General features: G+C 40.4%; 1 protein-coding gene across 2 annotated transcripts in view; it reads right to left on the minus strand.

The window, feature by feature from the left end:
- The window catches only part of SHROOM4 (shroom family member 4), a 274,200-nt gene that overhangs the window by 159,948 nt on the left and 95,176 nt on the right, over nucleotides 1-19,076 (minus strand). The gene's annotated exons all lie outside the window — the stretch shown is intronic.

Here is a 19,076-nt window from a genome sequence, read left to right on the forward strand (position 1 = left end):
GAATTTATGAAGAAGACCCCAAAGGCAAACACAGCAGCAAGAAAAATAAACAAATGGGACCTTATCAGATTAAAAAGCTTCTGCATAGCCAAAGAAACTGTCAAGAGAACAAACAGACAACCCACAGAATGGCAGAAAATTTCCACAAGCTACACATCCGATAAAGGGCTGATAACTAGAATCTATTTAGAACTCAGGAAAAGCAGCAAGAACAAATCAAACAACCCTATCAAAAAGTGGGCAAAGGGCATGAACAGAAACTTCTCAAAAGAAGACAGAATAATGGCCAACAAACATATGAAAAAATGCTCAACATCTCTAATCATCAGGGAAATGAAATCAAAACCACAATGAGATATCACTTATCTCCAGTGATAATGGCCTTTATCAAAAAGTCCCCAAACAATAAATATTGGCATGGATGGGGAGAGATAGGAACACTCCTACACTGCTGGTGGCAAACTAGTTCAACCTCTGTGGAAAGCAATATGGAGATACCTCAAAGCGATATGAGTAGATCTACCATTGGATCTAGCAATTCCACTACTGAGCATCTACTCAAAAGATCAAAGTGCACTTTATGAAAAAGACACCTGCACTCGAATGTTTATAGCAGCACAATTCACAATTGCAAAGCTGTGGAAACAACCCAAGTGCCCATCAATTCATGAGTGGATTAATAACATGTGGTATATGTATATCATGGAATACTATTCAGGTTTAAGAAACAATGGTGATATAGCACCTCTTGTATTTTCCTGGATGGAACTGGAACCCATTATACTAAGTGAAGTATCTGAACAACTGAAAAACAAGCACCACAGGTACTCACCAGAAAATTGGTATTAATGGATCAACACCTAAGTGGACATATAGGAATAACATTTATTGGATGTCGGGCAGGTGGGAGGGATGAGGAGGGGATGGATATATACAAACACAGTGAGTAAGATGTGCAACGTTTGGGGGATGGTCACGCTTGAGGCTCTGAATCTAGGGGGAATTGGGGGACATGGGCAATATATGTAACCTTAACACTTGTACCCCTGTAATATGCTAAAATAAAAAAAAAAGAATAGATGTGTATTGCGCTGTTTGGGGAAACTTGAGGTTGGTAGCTGGGTTCTATTTTTATTTTTGTTTCCCTTTTTATTAGTTTTTTTTTTTTTTTATTTTGTTTCAGCATTCTTAGGATACTTCACTTAGTAGAATGGGTTCCAGCTGTATCCAGGAAAATATAAGATGTGCTATATCACCATTGTTTCTTAGAGCTGAATAGTACTCCATGGTATACATATACCACTTTTTATTAATCCACTCATGTATTGATTGGCACCTTTAAACTGGTAATCCAACAGTGCCTTGTACATAGTAGTTGTTCTGTGTACACATCCTCTCTAATGATAGTAATTTTTAAAAGTCTTCAGAAAACAAATAACCCAATTAAAAATGGGCAAAGGATCTAAATAAACATTTCTCAGAAGAAGATATACAAGTGGATAACAAGTATATAAAAAATGCTCAATAGCCAGAATTATCACGGAAATGTAAACTAAAGCCACAATGCGGTATCACCTCACACCCATTAGGATGGCTATTATTAAAAAGACAAGAGATAAGTGTTGATGAGGATGTGGAGAAAAAAGAACGCTTGCACACTGTCGTTGGGAATGTAAATTAGTACAGCCATTATGGAAAACAGTATGGAGGTTCCTCAAAAAACTAAAAATAGAACTATAACATAATCTAGGAATCCCACTTCTGGGTATATGTCCAAAGGGAAGGAAATCAGTATGTTGAACAGAAGTCTGCACTCCCATGTTCACTGCAGCATTATTCACAATAGCCAAGATATGGAAACAACCTAAGTGTCAATCAATAGATGAAAGAAAATGTGGTAAATATACACAATGGAATATTCTTCAGCCTTTAAAAAGGAGATCCTATCAGTTGTTGTCTGGGCGTGGTTGCTCATGTCTGTGATGCTAGCACTCTGGAAGGTCTAGGTGGGAGAATTGCTTGAGCTCAGTTCAAGACCAGCCTGAGCAAGAGAGAAATCTCATCTCTACTAAAAATAGAAAAATTATCCATGCATGGTGGCGCATGCCTGTAGTACCAGCTACTCAGGAGACTGAGGCAGGAGGATTGGTTGAGCCCAGGAGTTTGAGGTTGCTGTGAGCTAAGCTGTGCCATGGCATTCTAGCCTAGGCTACAGAGCAAGACGCAGTCTCAAAAAAAAAAAAAAAAAAAAAACAAAAAACAAACAAAAAAACTATCAGTTGTAACAACATAAATGAACCTGGAGGGTATTATGTTAAGTGAAATAAGCAGGCACACAAAGACAAATACTGCATGATCACAATTATATGTCGGAGCTATAAAATTTGAACTAATAAAAGCAGAGAGTAGAGTGGTGGTTGCCAAGGGCTGGGGGAATGGGAGGTGGGGATTGGGAAAGATGCTAGTCAAAGGATACAAAATTCCAGTTAGACTGGAGGAAGAAGTTTAAGAGATCTGTTGTTCAACATGTTAATAATGTATTCTTGAAAATCACTGAGAGTAGATTTTAAGTATTCTCACCACAAAAAAAATAAGTATGTGTATGTTAATTAGCTCAATTTAGCCATTCCAGAATGTATACATATTTCAAAACATCCTGTTGTATACCATAAATATGTATAATTTCTATTTGTCAAAAACAATTAATTTAAAAAAAATAGAAAGGATTCAAAGGTATATGGCACCTTATGTGGCTTACCAAATATTCTCACGTTATCTTATCTTACATGATTCCTACCACCAGCCTGTTGGGAAGCAAGTCAGCTATTATAACTACTACCATTTGACACATAAGCTAATATGAATTCAGTGGGTACTCTGAATCTACCCTATTGTTCTCCAATGCCCATGTTTCTCTTTCCTTTTTATAGAGATAGAACTGAGAAAATTTGACACCTACATGGTTTCCTGGACTTACTTGTTGTTCCAGCTGGACAAGAACAAGATCATAATTTATTCTAGTGCATACTAACAGTCATTATGAACAGCTCAATCAATCTTGAAGCCTGCCCTTTCCTTGGATTTCCTGTTACATGAGACAATAAATTTCCTAATTGTTTAAGCCAGTTAGAGTTTTGATTTCAGTCACTTGCAGCCTAAGTCATACCTAATATATTAGGTCTGCTTCCCAAGGAAGACTACATTTCTTGAAGATAGGGCTCATCCATTCTCCCAGTCTGGCCTTCTTTACAGTACTCACAGCTTGGCTCCCTACAGTGGACTATTCTTGCAGGAGTGGAGAGAATGGATCTTGGAGAAAAGGTATCAGAAGGGTTCCTGAAACAAAAGTTAACTTATTGCTGAAGGGATCATCAATTATGAATCCATGTTAATTGGTGGCAGCAGAAGCTGGCAACCAAATTAGAAGAGATTTAATGATTCTTCACTTCAGCCCCACAAGCTGATGTCTATCCTGGCAGTACTGAAGGAGAAGGGGCAAGAACATTTATATCATTTCCAACAGATAGTCCTCAGGCCCCCTTAGAAGGACTGTAAGCCAGCATCTCCTCAAAACGGCAGAAGTCTTCAATTGCTCACATTAGGGCAGCAGTTTTCACCCCGAATCCCAAAAGGCTTTCTAGTACTGTGGGTTAGGGAAAGTTCCAGAGGGAAGACTTTATGTCTTAGTTCCACTAAACATTCATTGTGTGGCTGAGACATGCTGTTGGAATATTTCCATTTCTCCAGTAATAGAATGGAAATAGTACTCGCTCTTTTTATCCCTTCCAAGGACACTGGAATTGTGAATTAACCTTCATGAAGTCTGTGTGAAGACCAGGAAAGTGCCTTGCACAGACTTCAGGTGTGGACCCTGGAGATATTTACAGGATTACAAACAGAATGGCCCCATATACCAGTATCCTCTACAATAAGCAACAAACATGTATTGAATGTCCACTATATGCTGGGTCTTGATCTGGGCTTTGGGACTACATTGATGAGGAAGCCACTATACCTACTGTCAAGGAATTCCTATTATAGTGGGAAAGACAGGTATATAAATCCAGACATATATATGAAAATTTCAATGTTGTTGAGATCTGTGGGGAGAAGGAGCAAGAGATGAAGCTGGAGAGATGGACTGGGATGAGATGAATCATGAATGCAGAGGTAATCCTCAAAATATTTAAACACTAATACAGCACTAGCACCAGTGAAGCAGAATGGATGCAGGTCAATGCATGAAACAGTGTCCCCCAGGCCTCCTGCTGTGCTGGGTAATAACCCCTTAGTGGCTGGGTCCAGAAGTGGGGAGCAGGGCAGCTGGGCAGCAGAAGGGGTCTTGAGGGGGCTCAGAGGAGTACCTATAAAAGGATTCCACAATTTTAACAAGAAGTATGGTAATATCAGTGCAAACTAGTTAAATATAGTCCTGCTTAATGTCATGTGAATGAGCATGAATGCTACCTTGTGGACGTCTAAGCGGCCAGGAATGTCATAAAGAGCACTTTAGCAGCAATGTGGAGGATGGACTGGATTGGGGAAGCATGAAGTCAGGGAGACAAGTAGGAAGGCTTTGCAATACACCAAGAAAAATGGATGATGTCCTGAATTATCACAGTGGCAACAGGGCATATGGTTTTATAGGCTGGCCCAAAGATGCTTCCACAAATCTCCATTTCTATAGATCACCTTTGTTCCTAAGAGTTCTCCAGACTTTCCACTCTCATGGCTATAATCTAGTCCAATGCAAACTTAGACACACACACATGGCCGTATGCTTATGTGGCAGATCCTGCTTCAGTATGCATACTCAACTAGTAGCTGGCAGACTGTAATTATAGCAGGCAAGAGGCCTGCCAAGAAAAATTCATTCACATACTGAGGTCATCTTATTCCCAGCTGCAGGAGAGTGGCTACAGTATAAATACCTGCCTTCATAAATCCAACCTATACTTTGGATAGTTTTCTCTACTTTTCCAAGCACAGTCACACAATTATCCCATTTGTTCTCTTAACAAGGGTCCTAGGAAGTTGGTAAGGTGGTATTATTTAGCTCCAATGTATAGATGGGAAAACTGAGGTTCACAGAGAAAGGACTTGCCTAAGATCACTTACAATGAGTCAGTAGTGACGTGACACTGACTAAGATGCCTTCTGACTTTTAGTACCATGTTCCTCTCAACCTTCCATGTGTCCTCCTTCACACACAACTTCAGATGATTCTTGTTCCCACCTCCTACAAACTACTAATAACATTAATACTCATTCTGTCTATTCTAAGAGGACACTGTGGATGACTCAGAGTTGCCAATCCTACCCTTGAAGGCCCTGTTCAGGTCTCACAATTCCCTCCAGGAAATTTGCCCTAGTGATTGCAGTTCTGTAACCTCAACTCTTTTTCCTTTAAATATTTGCTGTATGTATTATTATTTTAGTGCTTTATTCTCTTCTGTTGTGCTCTGATTACTCCATCTCTAACTTCTAGTTCATTGCTTCTCCTTTTCTTCTCCCTGTGTAGCACAAGACTTGGCACATAAGGGAACACTTACTAAAGTGTTATTAACCAATGGCTTGATCTGTTAAACAACAGATCTAACTCTGGCATCAGAACGCCTGCAGTTCCCAGTTCACAACAAAGCACTGTGAATGTGTGTGTGTGTGTGTGTGTGTGTGTGTGTGTGTGTGTGTGTATCCATGCACCACTCATCCAGTGACCCTGAGGGTAACTAACTCAATGCTGTAAAAATGCAGCATCAGCACATAGTTATTTTACATTCCAGTAGGAATTGAAGCAAGGAAAATTTTTCCCCTGATTTTTTCACAATAAATAGTGCTCTGGTTCCAAGTGGTATATTTTTGACATCTTGTGTACATTTCTGAAATAGAGTCCAGATGAGAAACCAGTTCATGTGTATGTCCATCCCAATCTGAGAACAGTAGATTCCTGCTCATGGATAATGTCATTTCTGAAATCTCAATTGCAGGAAAAAAAAAAGACTAGGGGAGCAGGTTTCAGGAAAGAGGAAGGTCAACATGGGAGTGACTGCTAGATCCCTTGAGGCTTGAGGGCAAGACTAGGGCATGGAAGAAAAGAAGAGGGTGCTTGAATTTCATCCTTCCCCCCTCATGCCTGCCCACACAGATTTCTAAGGAACATGAAAGGAAAGAAGCTGATGGCTGATCTCAAGAAGGCAGAACACTTGCAAAACATCCTCTAGACATAAGGGTGGCCAAAGACAAGTGAACCACAAGAAGATAATTAGGTAAACAGGCCCCAGAGAACACCACTCACTTGGTTGCCTGATGAGAAACTCCTCCTTAGAGTCCCAACTGAAGGTGAAGAAATTATTTTTCTATTTCTTTTATAACATGCAACACTGCCCAAGTACCTACCATGTACCAGATGTTGTGCTCGACACTTATCAATATCAACAATTTTGCCCTGTAGGGATTCATATTCCCATTTTATAGACCAAGAAACTGAGAGATTAAGTCTTTTGCTCATCATCACACAGTCTGACTCCATCATCTAGGTTTTTTCCATTGTACCACTCTGTCTTCGCAAGGCATGTTCAGTGACCCCTGGCAATGAGGAGAAACTGAAAACCCCTCCCCAGCAAAACTTTCACCAGAGGCACTTAGTCTTGAATGATGGGTGAGATACACCCTAATGAAGAAAAAGGTGGGGGAGCATTCATTCCTGGCTGAAGGAATATCAGATACAAAGGCACTCATGTGGGAAGGAAAAAACTGTTTGGGAAAATAATAAACAATTTTGTAGGGTTACCTGAGGGTGAGGACAGGTGATAGAGCACACGGCTAGAGTGGTTAAGGCCAGATTATAAAGAGTCTCATATACCATGTTAAGGAATGTGAGTTTTCTCCTGGAGGAGATGAGATAGACTGGAAGAGAAGAAGTAATGAAATCAGATCTCTGTTTTGGAAAGAGCATGTGTGACAGCCCTGTGGGCAGACAGTTCAGAAGAGGTATTGACTGGCTTCAGGGAGACTGAGTCAGGCAAGCATGGCAATAATTAAGGTAAAAGTCAGGGTGGTAAAGCAAATGGAGATCCAGCTCAGAAAATGCTGTCTCTAGAAGTCACTGCAAATCAGCCTCAATCTTTAACCTCAAAGCTGAGATTCCAGGTTCGCAATATCTACCTCCATATCCCTTAAACACTGCATGTGTTGCTTTGGCCTCAAAACTAGTAACAAATCTTGCTTTGCCCTCTGGTGCCTGCTCATTTGTCTCCATTTTCTAAGCTGGCCGCTTTGTGGCTACCCTGGACCTAGCCAAGCCCAGCTGGCTTGGGAGGGTGGAGAGAAGTCAGGTAGGCTCCAGGCAGAAAGGGCTCTGATTAGCACGTTTCACTCACATTCCCCATATTGCATGGCAATTCCCAACCAAATCCTATGGAATTATTTTCTTAATGATTTGGGATGAGTTTGGGGCTTCTTCTCTTTCTTTCTTCTTCTTCTTTTTATTATGTGTGTTTCTGGACTGCAGCTATTTCCTCTGTCCTTGAGTTAAGTAATAGCAGAGGGAGAGAAAAAAATGAAAGTTTGCAGCAATGCAGAAAAGACATTTCTACAGATGTCCAGAGGAGGGAAGGAAAATCAGTGTGGAGGCCCACAGCGATGTTCAGGGAAGGACAGGGAATGTGGCTGCTGTGGGTGGGGGTGATGTTTCAGCTAAAGCAAGTGTACAGAAGTCAGGCAAAAGCCTTCATAAGGGAAGGGAGCTCCTGATCCTCAGGCCAGCTCTAGCCCTTGGCTTGTTTGCACTTGGAGTGAATTTTTCTCTGGTCACCAGCACCTGCTATAGCCCCAGCATAACTCAATGGTGTGGACTCTCCCCATTAACTAAGGAAATTAAAGTATTAAAATGAACAAAAAGCCACTTCATGAGTAAAGACAGCCAGCAATACACTTGTGGGAGGCCCACACTCTGAAGTAACAGGAGGGTCTTACAAAAATCTCCCACGCTTCCATCTTTATATATATATGTACATTTCTGAAATAGAGCCCAGATGAAAAACCTGCTCATGTGTTTGTCTATCCAAGTTGGAGAAAAGCAGATTCCTACTAATGGACAATTTCCTTCCTGAGGTCTTAATTACAGAGAAAAAGACTAGGAGTGTAGGTTTTATTATATTTTATTTTCTATCTCCTTTCCTTTCTATCATTTCCCTTAAGGTTGCATATGTATATCAACTGAAGTCATCTGTCAATAAGTAGCATGTAGGGAAACATTTATCATTTTTAATTAATAGCTTTATTGAGATATAATTTACATACCATAACATTTATCCATTTTAAGTGCAATTCAATGGGTTTTAGTATATTTACAGAGTTGTGCAACCATCACCACAACCTAATTTTAGAACATTTCCATTGGCCCCAAAAAGAAACTTTGAGTTTAAATACAGTCAGTCCATATTCCCATCCTCAGCTGTAAGCAGCCATGAATTACTGTGTGTCTCTATAGATTTGACATTTTTAAACTACTAAGTTTGTGGTAATTTATTACAGCAGCAATAGAAAACTAATATAAGTTGTCCTTTCAGTTTCTTGACAGTATCTTTTAAAGCCCAAATTTTTTACTTTTGATTAAGTCCAATATTTATCTATCTTTTCTTCTCATCACTTATGCCTTTGGTGTTACATCTAAGAAATCATTGCTGGTAGAGCATACAGAATTGAGATATAAGGAGGTTGGTGGATCATTTCTCTAGAGAAACAAACATTTAGCGAGCAAAAATTATTAAAAAAACAACAATTTTCTCTGGAAATTATCCTAATGGCATATTAAAAGTGAAGAAATGCTTATTCAAGTAAATCTACTATTTTGGTAAGAATAGTAGGAATAAGTGGCATTTGAGACACTACCCCACTCCATCTCTATCCCAGTATTATGTAAGCTCTACTCCAGGCAGGTGTCACTAAGAGAAGAGGGAGGCTCACTTTATTCTCAGCTGTTAGTCAAGGCTAAGACCCAGGTCAAGGTTAGTCTAGGGTTTCACTCCAGGAGGGGCAGGCCACCAGTATTACTTATCCCTAGCATCCCCTTGTTGTAGAAGTGCTGTCCCAGGTAGGTATAGCTGAAAGGACTGGTTCTCTTTTCCCCACCTAGCTCCTACTCATTGGGTGAGGGCTCTGCTCCAGGCAAGGCAGATCAAGAATACTGGGGTCCCAATCAGCCCACCACAGCTTGCTCATAGGGCATAGGTTCCATGCTGGGAGATGCAAGCAGAGAATATTAGGGGCTACTATCCTCCTCCCAGGACTTGCTCATTTAGCAGGGGTATTACTCCAAAAGAAACATGTCACTGTTTCTGCCTTCAGCTCCACTGTAGTGATGCTGAGTTTATGCCAGGGAAGAGGTAGGTCTTAAGGACAGAAAGCTCTAACGGTTCTGCGGATTGTCTTTATTTGGAACGGAATGCAGAGAAGTTTATATCTAAGGGTGTTATTTTTCTTTTCTTTTTTTTTTTTTTTGAGACAAAGTCTCGCTTTGTTCCCCAGCCTAGCTCACAGCAACTTCAAACTCCTGGGCTCAAGCAATCTAATCCTACTGCCTCAGCTTCCCAAGTAGCTGGGACTACAGACATGCACCACCATGCCCGGCTAATTTTTTCTATATATATTAGTTGGCCAATTAATTACTTTCTATTTATAGTCAAGATAGGGTCTCTCTCTTGCTCAGGATGGATTTCGAACTCCTGACCTCGAGCAATCTGCCCGCCTCGGCCTCCCAGAGTGCCAGGATTACAGGCGTGAGCCACTGCGCCCAGCTAAGGGTGTTATTGAAAACAATGGATATCTTGGTGGTTAACTAAAAGAGGGATGATAGCTCCAGCTCCACGATACTAGTAAGAGCTAGTGCAATGGCAAACTGGTCAGAAGTTTAACAGATAGAACAAGAGAAAGAAACAGCTGAGCATAGCCCCACCAGCATCACTGGAAGTCTTCAAACCTGTGTGCATAGGCTAGGCTACACCTACTCAGGGGTAATCAGACTTGAAAATGAGGCAAACTTGAAAGTGTTCTCCAAGCCACACACAGATCCATCAGATCAATGTGCTTAAACACAACCTCTGATAAAACACTAGCTAAACAATAAGCTATTCTGACCCAGGCACTGCTCATAAGAATCCAGGCCTAAAAGTAAAGTCACACTCAACCCTAGTGCTCTGAAACACTGTGTACATGCTCAGAGTTGCCCCCTCACAGAAGAGACCAGAGAGAAAACATCTGGCTAAATGTAGAAAAAATCATAAACACCCGGAACTGTGAAAACAAACTCCAAGCTACACACACATTCAAAAGTGAAGAGTCAAAGTCTAACTGGATAAGAGAAGTAATCCATCTTTGATGAATAAATGGTTCATGTGGACCCAAGGGTGACCCCTAAGAAGCCAGGCCAAAAGAACAAAGAAAAAAAATTGAGCACGGACATCAGAGGCTGCACACTGTAGTGGAACTAGGCTTCACAAAATTCTTATTAGACAAGGCAAAAAATAAATGGATGGCCAAACAAATAACAAGTCCAAGAAATGAGGAGAGAAGGTCATTACCTAAAGCTACTTCATATAGTATTTATATGAAAAAGAGGTCATATATTATTTTTAATGTCCAGTTTTCAAAAAAAGTTACAAGATATGAATCAAACAGGAAAGCATAGCCCATAATAGGAAAAAAGGCAGGCAAAAGAAACTGACTTTGAAGGAGCCTAAATGTTGGATTTACCAAAGACTATAAAGCAGATATTATAAAAATATTAAAATAACTTTAAAAAGCAGGCTTAAACAATGAAAGGAAGGTATGAAAAAAAATCCTCATCAAATAGAGAATGCCAATAAACAGATAGGAATTATAAAGAGAACAAAATGGAATTCTGGAGTTGAAAATACAATAACCCAAATGAAATATTCACTAGAGGGACTCCAGAGTAGATTTGAGTTGGCAGAAGAAAGAATCAATAAACTTGAAAACAGATGAATAGAGATTATACAAAATGAGTAACAGAAAAATGGAGAAAAATGAATAGCGCCTCAGAGAAATACTGGAAACCATTAAGCATAGAGATATATGCATGCTGGGAGTAGTAGGAGGAGAGGAAAGAAAGAAAAACTAAAAATAAATTAGAAGAATGATGACCAAAACCTTCTCAAAGTGGATAGACAAGGCTAATCTACAAATCCAGGAAGTTTAACAAACTCCAAGTAGGAGAAACAAAATAATCCACACCCAGATACAGCATAATCAAAATGGTAACCTTAACACTTGTACCCCCATAATACACTAAAATAAAAAATAAATAAATAAATAAATAAATAATAAAAAAGTACTGAGGACCTCACCAAGCTTTTGCTTCCATGGATTATATCTATCAATATTTATTGTATTCAAAATTAAAATGGGGAAAATTTTAAAATATTTATTAATTCATCTTAAAATAACACAAATAAATATATAGAAATAAATATGTAAAAAAAAGAAAAAATCTTGAAAACATCAAGAGAAACACTATTCATCACATACAAGAGAACCCCAGTAATACTAAAGTGGACTGCTTATCAGAAAAAAATGGAGATCAAAAAGCAGTGGGATGACAAATTTAGAGTGCTAAAATGAAAAAAGTCAACCAAGTTATCATATATTCAGTAAAGTTCTCTTTCAATAATGAAGACAAAATAATGATGTTCCCACATAATGAAAAACCTGAAAGAATTCATTGCCTGTAGACTTGCCTTATAAGAAAATCTAAAGGAAGTTCTTTAGGCTAAATGAAACTGATACCAGAGAGTAATTTGAATCCTCATGAAAAATAAACCATTATGTTAAAGGTAATTATGCAGATAGTGACAAAGTATATAAAGGAATAGAACTATATAGAAATAACATTTTTATATGTTGCTAGAATTAAGCTAGTGTAAATTTGAACCTGATTCTGATAAGTTAAAATGTACATGGAAAATCCAAGAGCAACCACTAACAAATTTTTTTAAATGGTGAAAAGTACATTAATGAAATTAAAATGCTATACTAGGAAATACTCAATGCAAAAGTAAACAAAGGGAAGGGCGGAGCAAGATGGCGGACGAATAACACCGCCAGACAGAGGGTCTCTGCAGAAAAGACAGATTCCAGCAGAAACTAGAGGAAAGAAGCAAGAAGACGAGCATACAGCGGACAAGGGCCGGAAGGAGGGGTACCTGAGACCTCGGGAGACTCCACGGGAAGAGGCTGCGGAGGAGAACTGGAGGATGAGACCATCGGAGCAGCCCGGAGACCAGCGGAGAGGGTAGGTGGAATTGCAGTTTCCCCTCCCCTGCATTCGGGACTGCTGGTGGGCTCCCCAGCGGGTGGAGAGACCTGCAGGCACCGGCTCAGAGACTGCCGCCGCCTGCCAACGGTGAGCCTGTAGCAGACGTGGCACCAGGTTCCCAACTTCCTCCGGGCACCTCCGTGTGCACGGACCCGAGCCGCGCGGCAGGCGCCATATTGCCTCCCCCTCCCCTCCGCCGACCCTACCCGCGGATGCCCAGAGAGACAATATAGCCACCAGCCGGAGGCACCTCCAGGGAATGGGACCTTCCCGTTTGGGACCCCGCCCGCCCTCCCAGGTGCTGCTGGCACCGTGTTCCCAGGAAAACGGCACCGACTCAGAGGCTGAGAGACATAGACCCAGCATGGGCTCCCTGTGGGTGAATTAGGACCGGAAATCCTCTCCCTGGTGGGAATACAGTTTGAACTCTGGGACCCAGAGGTCGGACCTGCAGACCAGATCCCCTGCACCGAGGGCTAGCATTGCCCGGGCACAGAAGGGTTATACATGAACAGCCTACTGAGGTCTGTGTGCCTCCAGGGGCACATTGGCGTCCTACAGGGCAACCCTCCTCCCAGGAGGAGGCCATGCGCCCAAACCAGGTGGCGTTCCTGTGCAGGGAACCTCCCCGCCGGCATCACAGTCCGGGAGGACCTGGTGTCTTGTGATCTGGCCTGCTGGCAGAGGCCCAGGAGTAGCTGCGGAGTTGGGGAGGGTGGAAAAAAGCGAGGCCTGCTGCAGACTGCGGGTCTCAGACAGCCCCACCCCCACACCCAGACTTTCTGGCTGAGCGGGACCATTCCAGCCCCACCCTGACAGCTTTCCCTGGAAGCAGAGAACAGAACTTTGACCCCTGCTAAAGGCCTGAGGGCAGGCTTACCCAACCCAGCTCCGCCCAGAACGAGAGCTGATAACAGGACTCAAAATCAACACCATAGCCTGTTCCTCCAAGCAAACGCCACCTACTGACAGGGACGGCATCTTGCACAGCCTTTCCACGGCACCCACTGACTCAATATACAGGGAGTGGTCCAATTTCACCCACAGGCACCACCTAACGCCTCAGAAACTAAACAAGGTGTATGAATACCCAAACAATAACCTAAGGAAAGAAACAACAACTGATCGACATGGGAAGAAATCAGCGAAAGAACTCAGGAAATATGAAGAACCAAACGGAAAACACACCCACAAAGAGGAGCACCAGCACCCTAGAAACGGACACCAACCAAAATCAGGCAACCAATATGACAGAAGAGGAATTTCGTATGTGGAACATAAGAACACTCACCCAGCTGCAACAACAACTCAATAACCAACACCAAGAAACCACAAAAAGTCTCCAGGATATGAGAAAAGAAATAGACACATTGAAGAAAAGTGTAACCGAACTCCTGGAAATGAAGAATAAATTCAAGGAACTACAAAATACAGTGGAAAGTCTCAAGAACAGGGTAGATGAAACAGAAGAAAGAATCTCAGAGCTTGAAGATAACACCCTCCAATTAAATAAATCAGTCACACAAATAGAGCAGAGAAACAAGAGAAAAGAGCAAAGCCTACAAGAGCTGTGGGATTATGTGAAGAAACCTAATGTGAGGGTCATAGGGTTACAAGAAGGGGAAGAAGACAACACTCAAGGCTTGGACAAGCTGTTTGAAGATATAATAGAGGAAAATTTCCCAGGCCTTGCTCAAAATCTTGATATACAAGTTCAAGAAGCTCAGAGGACCCCTGGGAGATTCAACGCAAACAGGAAGACGTCACGACATGCAGTCATCAGACTAACCAAAGTATCAAGTAAAGAGGCCCTTCTAAGAGCTGTAAGACAAAAGAAGCAAGTAACATACAAGGGAAAGCCAATTCAAATAACATCAGACTTCTCTAATGAGACTTTACAAGCAAGGAGAGACTGGGGCCGCATTCTCACTCTTTTGAAACAAAACAATGCCCAGCCTAGAATATTATTCCCTGCAAAACTAAGCTTCGTATATGAAGGAGAAATAAAAACATTCTCAGACAAGCAAAGGCTCAGAGAATTCACCAAGACAAGACCAGCCCTACAAGAAGTACTTAAAACAGCGTTATGCACGGAACATCATAATAATAACCCACGAATATAAAAACAACCAAAACTCAAAGATATAAAAGGCCAGATATTACAATGGCTCAACACAGAAATCATAGCAACAACATCCAACCCAACAGAATGATCAGTAATCTACCTTACCTATCAGTTCTCTCAATAAATGTGAATGGCTTAAACTCTCCACTCAAGAGACATAGGCTGGCTGAATGGATAAGAAAATACAGGCCAAGTCTGTGCTGTCTTCAGGAAACACATCTAACCTGCAAGGATGCATATAGACTAAAAATAAAAGGGTGGAGATCAATATTCCAAGCAAATAGAAGCCAAAAGAAGGCTGGTGTGGCAGTTCTAATTTCAGACGATTTAGTTTTTCAACCAACAAAAGCAGTAAAAGACAAAGAGGGTCATTATATAATGGTGAAGGGCACAGTCCAACAAGAAGAGATAACAATTTTAAATATATATGCACCCAACTTAGGTGCACCCAGATTCATAAAGCAAACCTTACTGGAGCTAAGCAAATGGATTAATAGCAACTCCATAATCGCCGGAGATTTCAACACCCCACTGACGGCACGAGACAGATCCTCCAAACAGAAAATTAATAAAGAAATAATGGACTTAAACAAAACTCTAGAACAATTGGGTCTGACAGACATCTACAGAACATTCTACCCAAAATCCACTGAATATACGTTCTTCTCATCAGCTCACGGGACATTCTCTAAGATTGACCATATCCTAGGACACAAAGAAAATCTCAAGAAATTTAAAAAAATAGAAATCATACCATGTACCTTCTCAGATCACAGTGGAATAAAACTAGAAATCAACCCTAACAGAAACTCACATTTCTATACAAAAACGTGGAAATTAAACAACCTCCTACTAAATGATTACTTCGTAAATGAAGAAATCAAGACGGAAATAAAAAAGTTCTATGAAGAAAACGACAATGGAGAGACAAGTTATCAACTCCTCTGGGACACAGCTAAAGCAGTTCTGAGAGGAAAGTTTATCTCCATAAATGCCTATAACCAAAAGACAAGAAGATCACAAATAGACAATCTAATGAAACGACTCAAAGAGCTGGAAAAAGAAGAACAGACCAACCCCAAACCCAGCAGAAGAAGTCAAATCAACAAGATCAAATCAGAACTTAACGAAATTGAAAACAGGAAAGCTATTCAGGAGATTAATAAAACAAAAAGTTGGTTCTTTGAAAAAATAAACAAAATTGACACACCATTGGCTAAGCTAACGAAAAGCAGAAAAGAGAAATCTCTAATAAGCTCCATCAGGAATAAAAAAAGAGATATCACAACTGATCCCAAAGAGATACAAGATACAATTTATGAATACTACAAAAATCTTTATGCACAGAAACTGGAAAATGTGGAGGAAATGGACAAATTTCTAGAAACACACAGCCTCCCTAGGCTCAACCAGGAAGAAATAGATTCCCTGAACAGAACAATCTCAACAGCTGAAATAGAAAGAGCAATTAAAAATCTCCCTAAAAAGAAAAGTCTCGGTCCAGATGGCTTCACACCTGAATTTTACCATACTTACAAAGAAGAACTAGTACCTATCTTGCAGAAACTATTCCACAACATCGAGAAGAACGGAAACCTCCCCGACACCTTTTATGAAGCGAATATTACTCTGATACCAAAACCAGGAAAGGATGCAACAAAAAAAGAAAACTACAGACCAATATCCTTAATGAATGTAGATGCAAAAATTTTCAACAAAATCTTAGCTAACCGAATCCAGACACTTATCAAAAAAATAATCCACCACGACCAAGTGGGCTTCATCCCAGGGATGCAGGGATGGTTCAACATACGTAAATCTATAAATGCAATTCACCACATAAACAGAAGCAAAAACAAAGACCACATGATTCTTTCAATAGATGCAGAAAAAGCTTTTGACAAAATTCAACACCCTTTCATGATACGAACACTTAACAAAATAGGCATAGAAGGGACATACCTAAAAATGATACAAGCCATATATGACAGACCCATAGCCAACATCATACTGAATGGGGAAAGATTGAAATCATTCCCACTTAGAACTGGAACCAGACAAGGCTGCCCACTATCTCCACTTCTGTTCAACATAGTGCTGGAAGTCTTGGCTACAGCAATCAGACAGGAAAATGGAATCAAAGGTATCCAAATAGGGGCAGAAGAGTTCAAACTTTCACTGTTTGCTGATGATATGATATTGTATCTAGAAAACTCCAAGGATTCAACCAAGAAACTCTTGGAACTGATCAATGAATTTAGTAAAGTCTCAGGATACAAAATCAATACACAGAAATCAGAGGCATTCATATACGCCAACAACAATCTAATTGAGAACCAAATCAAAGACTCAATTCCCTTCACAGTAGCAACAAAGAAATTAAAGTACCTAGGAATATATTTAACCAAAGAGGTAAAAGACCTCTACAGGGAGAACTATGAAACACTGAGGAAGGAAATAGCAGAGGATGTAAACAGATGGAAATCCATACCATTCTCGTGGATCGGCAGGCTCAATATCATCAAAATGTCTATACTACCCAAACTGATCAACAGATTCAATGCAATACCTATTAAAATCCCATCAGCATTCTTCACTGATATAGAAAAAATAATTTTATGCTTCGTATGGAACCAAAGAAGACCCCGAATATCAAGAGCAATTCTAGGCAACAAAAACAAAATGGGAGGCATTAATATGCCAGATATCAAACTATACTACAAAGCTGTAGTAATTAAAACAATATGGTATTGGCACAAAAACAGGAATATTGACCAGTGGAACAGATGTGAGAATCCTGATATAAAACCATCCTCATATAGCCATCTCATCTTTGACAAAGCAGACAAAAACATACACTGGGGAAAAGAATCTCTCTTCAATAAATGGTGCTGGGAAAACTGGATAGCCACCTGTAGAAGGCTAAAACAGGACCCACACCTTTCACTTCTCACAAAATCCAACTCACGCTGGATAACAGACTTAAACCTAAGATATGAAACTATTAGAACTCTAGAGGAAAAAGTTGGAAACACTCTCCTAGACATTGGCCTGGGCAAAGAGTTTATGAAGAAGTCCCCAAAGGCAATCACAGCAGCAACAAAAATAAATAAATGGGACATGATCAAACTACAAAGCTTCTGCACAGCCAAAGGAATAGTCATGAAAGTAAACAGACAACCTACAGAATGGGAGAAAATTTTTGCATCCTATGCATCCGATAAGGGACTGATAACTAGAATATACTTAGAACTCAAGAAAATTAGGAGGAAAAAATCAAATAACCCCATTAAAAAGTGGGCAAAGGACTTGAACAGAAATTTTTCTAAAGAAGACAGAAGAATGGCCAACAAACCTATGAAGAAATGCTCAACATCTCTAATCATCAGGGAAATGCAAATCAAAACCACAATGAGATATCACTTAACCCCAGTGAGAATGGCCTTTATCAAAAAATCTGCAAACAATAAATGCTGGCGTGGTTGCGGAGAGAGAGGAACACTCCTACACTGCTGGTGGGACTGCAAACTAGTTCAACCTCTGTGGAAAGCAATATGGAGATACCTTAAAGCGTTACAAGTGAATCTACCATTTGATCCAGCAATCCCATTGCTGGGCATCTACCCAAATGATCCAATGACACTCTACAAAAAAGACACCTGCACTCGAATGTTTATAGCAGCACAATTCATAATTGCAAGGCTGTGGAAACAGCCCAAGTGCCCATCAATCCAAGAATGGATTAATAAAATGTGGTATATGTATACCATGGAGTACTATTCAGCTCTAAGAAACAATGGTGAAATATCACATCTTATATTTTCCTGGTTAGAGCTGGAACCCATACTATTAAGTGAAGTATTCCAAGAATGGAAAAAGAAGCACCAGATATATTCTCCAGCAAACTGGTATTAACTGAGTAGCACCTAAGTGGACACATAGGTACTACAGTAATAGGGTATTGGGGAGGTGGGAGGGGGGAGGGGGGCGGGTGTATACATACATAATGAGTGAGATGTGCACCATCTGGGGGATGGTCATGATGGAGACTCAGACTTTTGGGGGGAGGGGGGGAAATGGGCATTTATTGAAACCTTAAAATCTGTACCCCCATAATATGCCAAAATAAAGAAAAATTTAAAAAAAGTAAACAAAGGGAACAAAAAGACATAAGACATATGAAAAAATATGCAAGATGTAAATCCAAGTATATTAATAATAATATTAAATGTAAATAAATTAAACAACCCATTCAAAAGGCAGAGAATGCTGGATCAAATGGTAGATCTACTTGTATCTCTTTAAGATATCTCCATATTCCTTTCCACAGAGGTTGCACTAGTTTGCAGTCCCACCAGCAGTGTATGAGTGTTCCTGTCTCTCAATATCCACGCCAACATTTATTGTTTGGGGACATAACAATGGTGATATAGCACCTATTGTATTTTCCTGGATAGAGCTGGAACCCATTCTACTAAGTGAAGTATCCCAAGAATGGAAAAATAAGCACTACATGTACTCACCAGCAAATTGGTTTCACTGATCAACACCTAAGTGCACACATAGGAATAACATTTATCAGGCGTCAGGCAGATGGGAGGGGGGAGGAAGGGAAGG

The sequence above is a fragment of the Microcebus murinus genome, chromosome X, assembly GCF_040939455.1.
Source record: "Microcebus murinus isolate Inina chromosome X, M.murinus_Inina_mat1.0, whole genome shotgun sequence".
NCBI lineage: Eukaryota > Metazoa > Chordata > Mammalia > Primates > Cheirogaleidae > Microcebus > Microcebus murinus.